The following is an 8629-nucleotide window of genomic DNA, read 5'->3' on the forward strand; positions in this document are numbered from 1 at the left end:
ATGCTGCCTTTTATTTCTCCTACACCATCTTTTTCATCTCTGTCTCCATCTGTTTGATTTGGATGGACTACTCCACTATTAGTTTCATCATGTCAACCTTTATGCTCTCTATCTCCTATGTTTCCTTGGTCAGTGGGTCATGTGTAGTAGGTAGCTTGAGCTACTTCTTTAGAGCTACAATGTCTAACTCTTTCTTCTTTATTACTTCTTCAGCTGCTTTTGTATCTGAGGGATCATATCCAACTTTTATTACTAAGTCTTCCAAAGACTTGATTCTTGTGTCCTTTGACAATGATGAAATTCTCTCCATCTTTAATTGAGACTGAGCGTTTGAGAGGGCCACCTGCATTTTGAATAAATTCATGGAAGTGCTGGTTAAAGTAGATGAAATCATTTCCCTTGATTGCTTGTGCATATCCATCTGATCTGTTGGATGGAAACTATTGACATCAAACTCAAAGGAAGTCTACTTGTAGTTTGCTAGAGCTTTGGGCTCTGATGTTTGTGCCTCCAAAAATGCCATATGCATTTTTCCCTTCTCTAAGTCAAAGGCAAAGAAAATTCTGCCTTGTGCAGTTGCACTCTGCTTCCAAAACTGAGCATAGGTGCTCTTCTTTAGTATTTTGTTTCTGATTTTGATTTCTCTATCAAAAATTGTCTCTTCTTTCTCTTCAGTCACCTTTGAAGATGAGGACACTTGAAGAGATTGTTGTCTTTATGAAATCGAAGTAGAAGGAAATGGTTGTCCTACAACTGGGGAGGAATCTGGAATATCAATTATATTGATCACTCTCTGTTGTGGTGATCCCTTATCAATGTCCATATGTTTCCTAGGCTTCTTCCTGTACTTCAACATGAATTCTTTCATGGAAATATCAATTCCTGGTGACTGATCTTCTCTGGATCTCTTCCCTGTTATCCCTTTCTCTTGTTCTTTTACTTTTTCAGTCTTTTCTTTTGTAATTTGTTTCTCCTGCTACCTTGGAGTTTGTGGATTGGAAGAGGAGATTGCTTGCTCCTCATCCTCTTGTAATGTATCAGGCATCCATTCTATATGATTCATATATTTCTCGATTTTGGGCCTTTGAGTGTGGATGTAGGTAGTGGACTTGTTTTCCACCCTCTTCTTAGAAATAATGCCCCATGGTTCATAAGACCATGTGAAGCTATGAGAAAAATTCATCTCCCTTAATTTTTTGTCTACCTCCTCTCCTGCAGCTCTGCTGTTGCAAATAAAGGGACCAATTTGCGAATTGATCCTGAATTGGGATTTCTTCTTGGCTGATACAAAATGCATCTTATCTACACTAATCATCTATCTGATGTACGCCAATATAAAGATACTCATGGGGAGGAACTTTGGCAGCTTGTAGGGAGCTAACTCACAGCCATACACTCTTATTTCAGTGTAGTTTTGGTACAAGTACCAATCACCAGTTCTGGCTTGATCAGATAGTTGCATAATTCTCTCTATATCTTCATTTATCTTTTGTTTTGTTGTCCCACTGAGGACGCTCATTGCTGGGTGGACAAACATTTTCACAAATGTCTTGTAACTGAAATCCTTTTGATATTTCATTACCAATGTTGTCGAAAATATTATTGATTAAGGTTCACCTTCCTCATTCATTTTGGTAAATGAAAACTGGAACCTGTCTTCTTGAAAATACAAAAACATGTAAACCAACACTAAGGAGTAATGAAAACCTTCATCTATGAAGAAATTGACCAGTTGTTCATGGATTGCATGTGCTAGAAACTGGCTAAAGTTAAAAAGGACAGAAGGCTTGGATTCAGTTGAGAGGATAGATAGGAAAGCTATAATAGCTTCATCAATCCATTGGTCAGAATAATAGCCAAGTAAATAGGAAAGAACTGTGGAAATATGTCTCGTTATGTTAGGGAAAATAGAGGAGGAATAAGGAGGGTTTTTGCTTGGAAGAGGTGTGTTCTCAGCCATGAAAAGTTTTAATGTCTTAGCTCTCTTGGAGAAATCAAGATTTTGGTACATTTCAATCAAAACTTCATGTGAAAAAGGAATAGCTCCTTCGATAACCGGGGATTGCATCATCTGCATGATGGATTGAGCATCAATTGCGAATAAAATATGTCATGTTGGGGCCATCACTGCTCTTTATTGTGGATTGTAACATGAATGACACTTCCTGATCAATTCTGGGAAACTATGTGTTTTAGGGAAGATATAGAAAGGCAAGTTGGTGTCCCAAAGGCCTATGTCATCCATTTCCTCCATGAATTTGTCCTCCCACCAGCAATATATATTAAACAGATCAAATTCTGATAGGGTTTCATGGATCTTGTAATCCCTGTCGGCTAGCGGTAAATGATCTAAATCTAGTGGTGGGTGCACCATTGGGTTGAATACTTCTGGTTCTTTCTTCTTTGGTGCCATTGTTGTTCTATTTTCTCTGCAGCTTTCCTCTGAAAATTGCCCTGTGCTAAATCTGTAACAAAAAGGGATCAAAGAAGTGGGATTTTAGTGAGGGAGAAAGAAAAGGGATTTAAATAGAAATGGGATTCAAGAGTGGGAAATGATGATCTCTGCAAGAAAATGAGTAATCCTACACTGTATTACTGTACATTGGCTTCATTGTGCATTCTTGGTAATGTCTGGATAGAGTGAAAAAAATGCCTGCAAGTGCACAATGACAGTAAAAATTTGAAATCAGCATAACTGGTGATTTTATGATTTATCATTGTGCTGTTGGATTGGCCTGATTTGGCGCGGGTCCGTTGGCTAACGGCCCAACCCATTTATTTCCCAATGGTGGGAATGGAAGTGATTGGGTGGATGGGAAAGCTTGGCGTAGTGAGGTGGCAAGTGATCCAATCGTCGAATGGGTGAGTGGTTTGTGATATCAAATACAGCTTTTTGGGGGGCCTGGGGAGCGGTAGGTGGTATGGGGGGGGTGGGGGGGGTGCAAACACGCGAGGGCCTGACACGTAGGGGAACAGAAATCGTTGGCTTCTGATGCCCCCCCAGATTAATTTTCGAAGGGTGAGGGGGGCCCGAAAGAGGACGTGGGCCATTGGATCGGGTGGAGTGAGCAGGGATGGAGAGATAGCTAGTGGGTGGATTAAACGTGATGCGACGAGTGAGTGCATGCTAGGGTTGGGTGATCAATGAGGGACAGACTATAGGTACAAGGGGGTAAATATTTAAAGTTCTAGGGGAATAATGATATCAAAATAATATAATGCCCCTTCCTTGGTTTTTATTTTGATTTTCCTCTCCACCTTAGGACAACATTAGCATATGCTCTTCTATTCTTCAATCTACCTACCCTTGTTCTATAGCCTAACATTTTTGTTCTTTTCCATTTGCAGGGTGCACTTAGACTTGCAGACACTTTCCTCTTTTTTTTTTATCTCTTTTTCTTTCAAAACCTAACCTACTCTATCACTTATTTCTCCTCTTGGTCCATATTAAACAATTGAACCAATTTTGTTTTCTACCTAACTATTGATTTACCAAGATTAAGTTGTTTGGCATATCTTTATTTTCTAACCTATCAACATAAATTCAAATTTGTTCAATCATGCTTAGACTATATGATTTGAACAACTTTTTGGGGTTTTTCTTTTCTCCTTTTTTTTCTTTTTCTTCTTTTTATATACCCTCTTTTGATTTCTTTTCTCTCTCTTTTTTTTTTTTTTAATGAAATTAATTGAAAATTGACATCTTATGAACAATTTGAAACCTACAAACTATGGAATGCTTAATTACCTTGAGATCCTATAGATTATAGGACCCTAATAGTGGCTCCATCTAGGGAAGGCACTTCTTAGCTTGAAGTGTCAAGAACACGTGACCAATAGCCTTTAGTCTTTCAAATCTATTTTGTCTTCAATATGATTTCTTTTGTTAAATGAACTAGGCAACTAAACCTAAAAACTGTGATATTTACAATGGAGTGGGGAAGTCTCTGTGCTTATGAAAAATAATGTTTCAGCTTCCTACCATTAACAGGACCTCTTGATAATTCTATTCCATCTAATTCTTTGAGAAAAAATACATTATTCCCTCTGAAAGATGAAATGATATACGAACCCTTCCAAAGATTCTCAAATTTGCTATGTTTTCCTTTGTCTTCTCTTCTTGAGTCCCACTTTAACACTTTGTCTCCTATTTTGAAATCGTCAACCTTGGTTCTTTTGTCAAAAAATTTCTTTATATTTTCTTGGACAACTTGAGTTCTATTGTATACTTCTTCTCTGGATTGCTGCAATTGAATAGTCTAATATATCCTCCTTTGTATATCATTGGGCTCACTTTGTACCTTCTAGATGATCTTCATAACTAGTAATCCCATGGAAGAAGGAAATACTGCATCTATACCATAAACCAACTGAAATGGGGACATGACAATTGATTTCTTTGTAGTCAATCTATCAGCCCATAATGCATAGATCAATTTGTTGTGCCATGACTTCTTATTGTCCTCCCATATCTTCTTAATAATGTTTACCAAACTTTTATTGGAAGATTCAGCCAACCCATTACCTTGAGGGTAATAACATGTTGAATTTCCCAAAGAGATATGATATTTGTGACAAAAATCCACCATCCTTTTTTACTTGAAAGCTGCAACATTATCAATGATTAGTTTCCTAGGACAGCCAAATCGAGAAATGATATTGGTTTCAAGGAACTTTATTATGACATAAGCAGTAGAAACTCCTGATGGAGTGGCTTCTATCCATTTGGTGAAGTAATTTGTGGCAGTTAGGATCCATTTATGTTGGGCAGAGGATGAAGGATGAATTTCTCCAATGAAATCCAATCCCCACTGTTGGAAAGGCATATCAACAGAGATGGGTTTCAAAGGAAGAGGTAGTAATTTTCTCTTTCCTTCAAAGAGTTGGCACTTGTGGCAAGCAATTACCATCTTATGGATGTCTGGGAATAATGTAGGCCAATAATAACCAGCTCTAAGGATTTTATTAGCAGTTGCCCTCCAATAAAGATGGCCTCCATAGTCACCTTCATGGAATTCCTGCATAACTTTGTCAGCGTCATCCTTTAACAAAAATCTTAATAAAACACCTCCAACATCTTTCCAATACATGTTAGCTTGTAGGGGCCTAACCCAGGTTCAGAGGTGATTTAGCCAAGCAAATCCCAGTACTACTGGCCCTTTCGGCAACAATCCGCGGAGCGCAAACTGAGGTCTCACCCGAAGTAGTATGGGAGGGTGCTAGAACCAAGTTTTCGCACCCTAGGGATGCCTAATGGGCTTCTGGAGGTCCGCGATCTAACCTGTCGCTATGCACACTTGTGATCCCTTCGCGACCTGCGGTTCGACTTCCACACAGCCCTACTCAGAGCGTGACCCATATAATATCCAATATCCTTGCTAATTAACTGATTACTTAACTTGTGTGTGTAAGATTTATGGTTATTATAGCATATTTAGCAATCATAACAGTGCGCGCAATGAATAAATGAATAACAACATAAATAAGATAATGCATAGCAAATACACAAGAATAGGAATCAACTTCTCTTTTATTAATCTTCAATCTTACTTACAAACTCGACACCGCCCTGCGCACTCAACTGTAGGGGTCCACACACTCAGTTGCGGACTCTACTAGGCCTCTGCGCACTCAGTTGCAGAGCCTCTTCCTACTACTACAACCTAAGACACTTAGATTCCTACTCTAAGCTTGAACCATTCCTCCACTACTCATTCTATCATCGACTATCTTTACAACTTAGAATCTCACTCTATTTATACAATCCCATGGTCTACGGACCATGGGTAGGCCGACATGACTTTACATTACATTACATTAGAGCGAACATCCCTATGACTTATCCTCTACTTTGCGCTCCATGCCCATGATTCGCGGAGTCTTACAAAACCTTTGACCAAAACTTGGGCTTTGAGCCCCAAAATATGTTGTGGGGGGATTCCATGCCCAACAGGTCCCCAACACAACATCATGACTCTTCCCGATTCACTCTGTTGGTGCGATGATCTTGGCATGAAGCCCCTCCAACCGATCCTGTGTTGTGTGGAGGTCCACAGTGCACTGTTCTGCAGTCTGCTAGATCTGCTCCACTCTTTTGGCCGAAGTCTCGCTGTTAGGGGAAATCCTTGTCTTAAGGCATGCATCGCCTTCATCTATGTGAGCTTTCCTTCGATGTCTGCAGTGATGGGGAAGGCCTCTTCAATCCAAGGCTCGACGCGTGCTTTAAGTACTGCCTCTTTCTGCCACATGGCATCCACCTATTCCTTCGACGCCTTCACCTGTTGTAGCTTCGCAAGCCGTTGGACTAGGACAACTATTTGTGCCATTCCACGCACATTGTCATGCTGCACTTGAAGCTCCCGCACCTCTATTTCTAGGCGTTGTATGTTGGGGTCGTCCTGTAATGAAGTGAGGACCATGAAGGACTCTTCCAACATAGCAGTGCAGTTCTGTACTGCCTAGCTTATTTCCTCCAGCCCTTTTTGAATAGCACCAGCATGCTATTCCCTAACTTCCAAGGGTGTAGAGGACTGCACCTTTAATCGCAGCTCGGAAATAGGAGGGTTGAGGTCTAACTGAACCCTCGTTTCTTCCTCCTTGGCCTTGCGGAATCCACTGGCTAATTTGTGGATTCACACTCCAACTGGTAGGTCTATCGCAATTTCTAGCTCTAGAACATGGCGACATGATTCCTCTACCATTTGCTCCATCTGTTGATTCTGCACAAGCACTTCATCGCGGTGTAGACTAAGCTACTCAATGTTGATTCTCTGTTCGCTGAGAATCTGTACTACGCATCCTTCCCTAGCGCGGAGTTCTGTTGTCGCTCTATCCTGCAGCTGATATAATATATCCCACGAAAGGGCAGCCAAATTTAGGCCAAGTTCCTTGATCCTGCCCACCGCGGCTCTATCCTCCTCACTTTCCATTATGAGCACTCCTTCCGGCAGCACTATGGTGTTGGCCATTTTTGCGCGCAGCAGCTGCTCCACTATTGATGTGCATGTTGCACCGTAGGTGGCTACTGCTCCTTCTTGTGAGGGCCGCACCTGAAGTTCCTACAGCTGCGCCCTTAGGGCCCCAACACATTTTGTTGCTCTACCATCGCTTCTTGGAGTGCTTCCTGGGTGACCTCGCGAATTGTGTTGCCAATGTCATAGAGGTCACCCTCTGTCAATGTAATTGGCTCGATGTCTAGTTTGGAATCCTTGACCTTATTTCATGGACCTAACCACTCTACAACGTGCGACCATTTCAGTTTGGTGGACGTCCTACTCGGGTTCGTGCCTTCTGCTATATCTGGTCCCTACCCTATAGACACGTTCTGGCCCCCTTCCTCTTGCGTCGCGGTGGTCCCTGTTGCTTATGCTGTTGTTGCTCTTTCGGTGGCCTTTGCCTACTCTGCAGCTACCTTTGTTGCTTCGTGGGCAGCCCTAACCTCTGCCGCCGCTTGTTTGTTGCACCTCTGTTGGGCCAACTTCGTGACATGCAACTTGGTTGCATCCTTCTGCTTTTGTGCTGCTTATCTATCCCTTTCTGCCAGATCCGGGGCGCACCACTCGAGAGGCCATGATTCAAGCACAAAGAAGATGGCGTCGTTAATTGTGATGAAAGGAAGCTTGGTCCAGGTCTATGTCGGATCCTTACGCACCTTGATATACACATTGTGCATATCTACTTTGAATTCTACAAAGCTTCATAGGTTGTTGTACACTATGGGGGATAGGTGTGGCCTCTTGTTAATCCACATCTGGACGCTCGCCTCCATGAGCACCCAGAAGATTTTAGTCTCATGGATCCACGTGGCATCCTTTGTAGCCTAGAGCGACACATATTTTGCAGCCTCTGGCAAGTCCTGTTCAATAGGAGGGAACTGATTGTCCTCAGGCAGTTCCCCTGTCACCAATAAAATACACAAGAGAAACCACGCGTAGTGGAAGGTCTTTCCCTGCTCCTGAGCTTCCTTGCAGTTGGTTAGGAATTCTTCACAGAGGAATTCTGCCAACTTTAATTGGACCCCTTCCCCGCATTGTTCTGCCAGCACAGCGATCGGCGCTGGTACCTCGTCTCCACGGCACTTTCTCATCACCTTCCCAGCCAGTAGTTGGGTGGCGATGTGCACCCCTTTGTCTTTAATGCTACTGATTGTGTAGCCTCTCTTCTTTTTTTCCAATTTATACTTCTTCTTCATGGCCTCTGTGAGTGCCAAATCTCTGCTTTTGTCAGCTATCTCCGCAGGGTCCTTTCCCTTACAGGGAAGCCAGGAAATCATGTGGATAAGGTCTGTCGTGATGGGAATATGCTCCTCCAGCCATAAGTACCCATCGTTCACTAGGCAAAGCAGCTGCCTGATGACAAATATCTTGATCAGTGCGTGGTGAAAGTGCGGAATCCATAGTAGGTGGAGTAGCCCGGCCTTCTCCACACTGCGTAGCCATTTCTGGGGTTCTAGTACTGTAACTGTCCCCTCCTTGCTCTGTTTCATGAGGTTCTCAGTCTCCAGATGTGGGAACTTTTCGTTGTCCAGGAGGTCCTAGTCTTCAAATTTCATCGTGGGCACGTGGCCCAGGACCGAGCCTTCAAAAAGAATTCCATCTAGGAGGAGTGGGGTTTGGAGCGCACTCTTAGC

The sequence above is a fragment of the Pinus tabuliformis genome, chromosome 1_2 (genome assembly GCF_031772625.1).
Source record: "Pinus tabuliformis cultivar Carrire ecotype Pingquan chromosome 1_2, CPIR1, whole genome shotgun sequence".
Lineage (NCBI taxonomy): Eukaryota > Viridiplantae > Streptophyta > Pinopsida > Pinales > Pinaceae > Pinus > Pinus tabuliformis.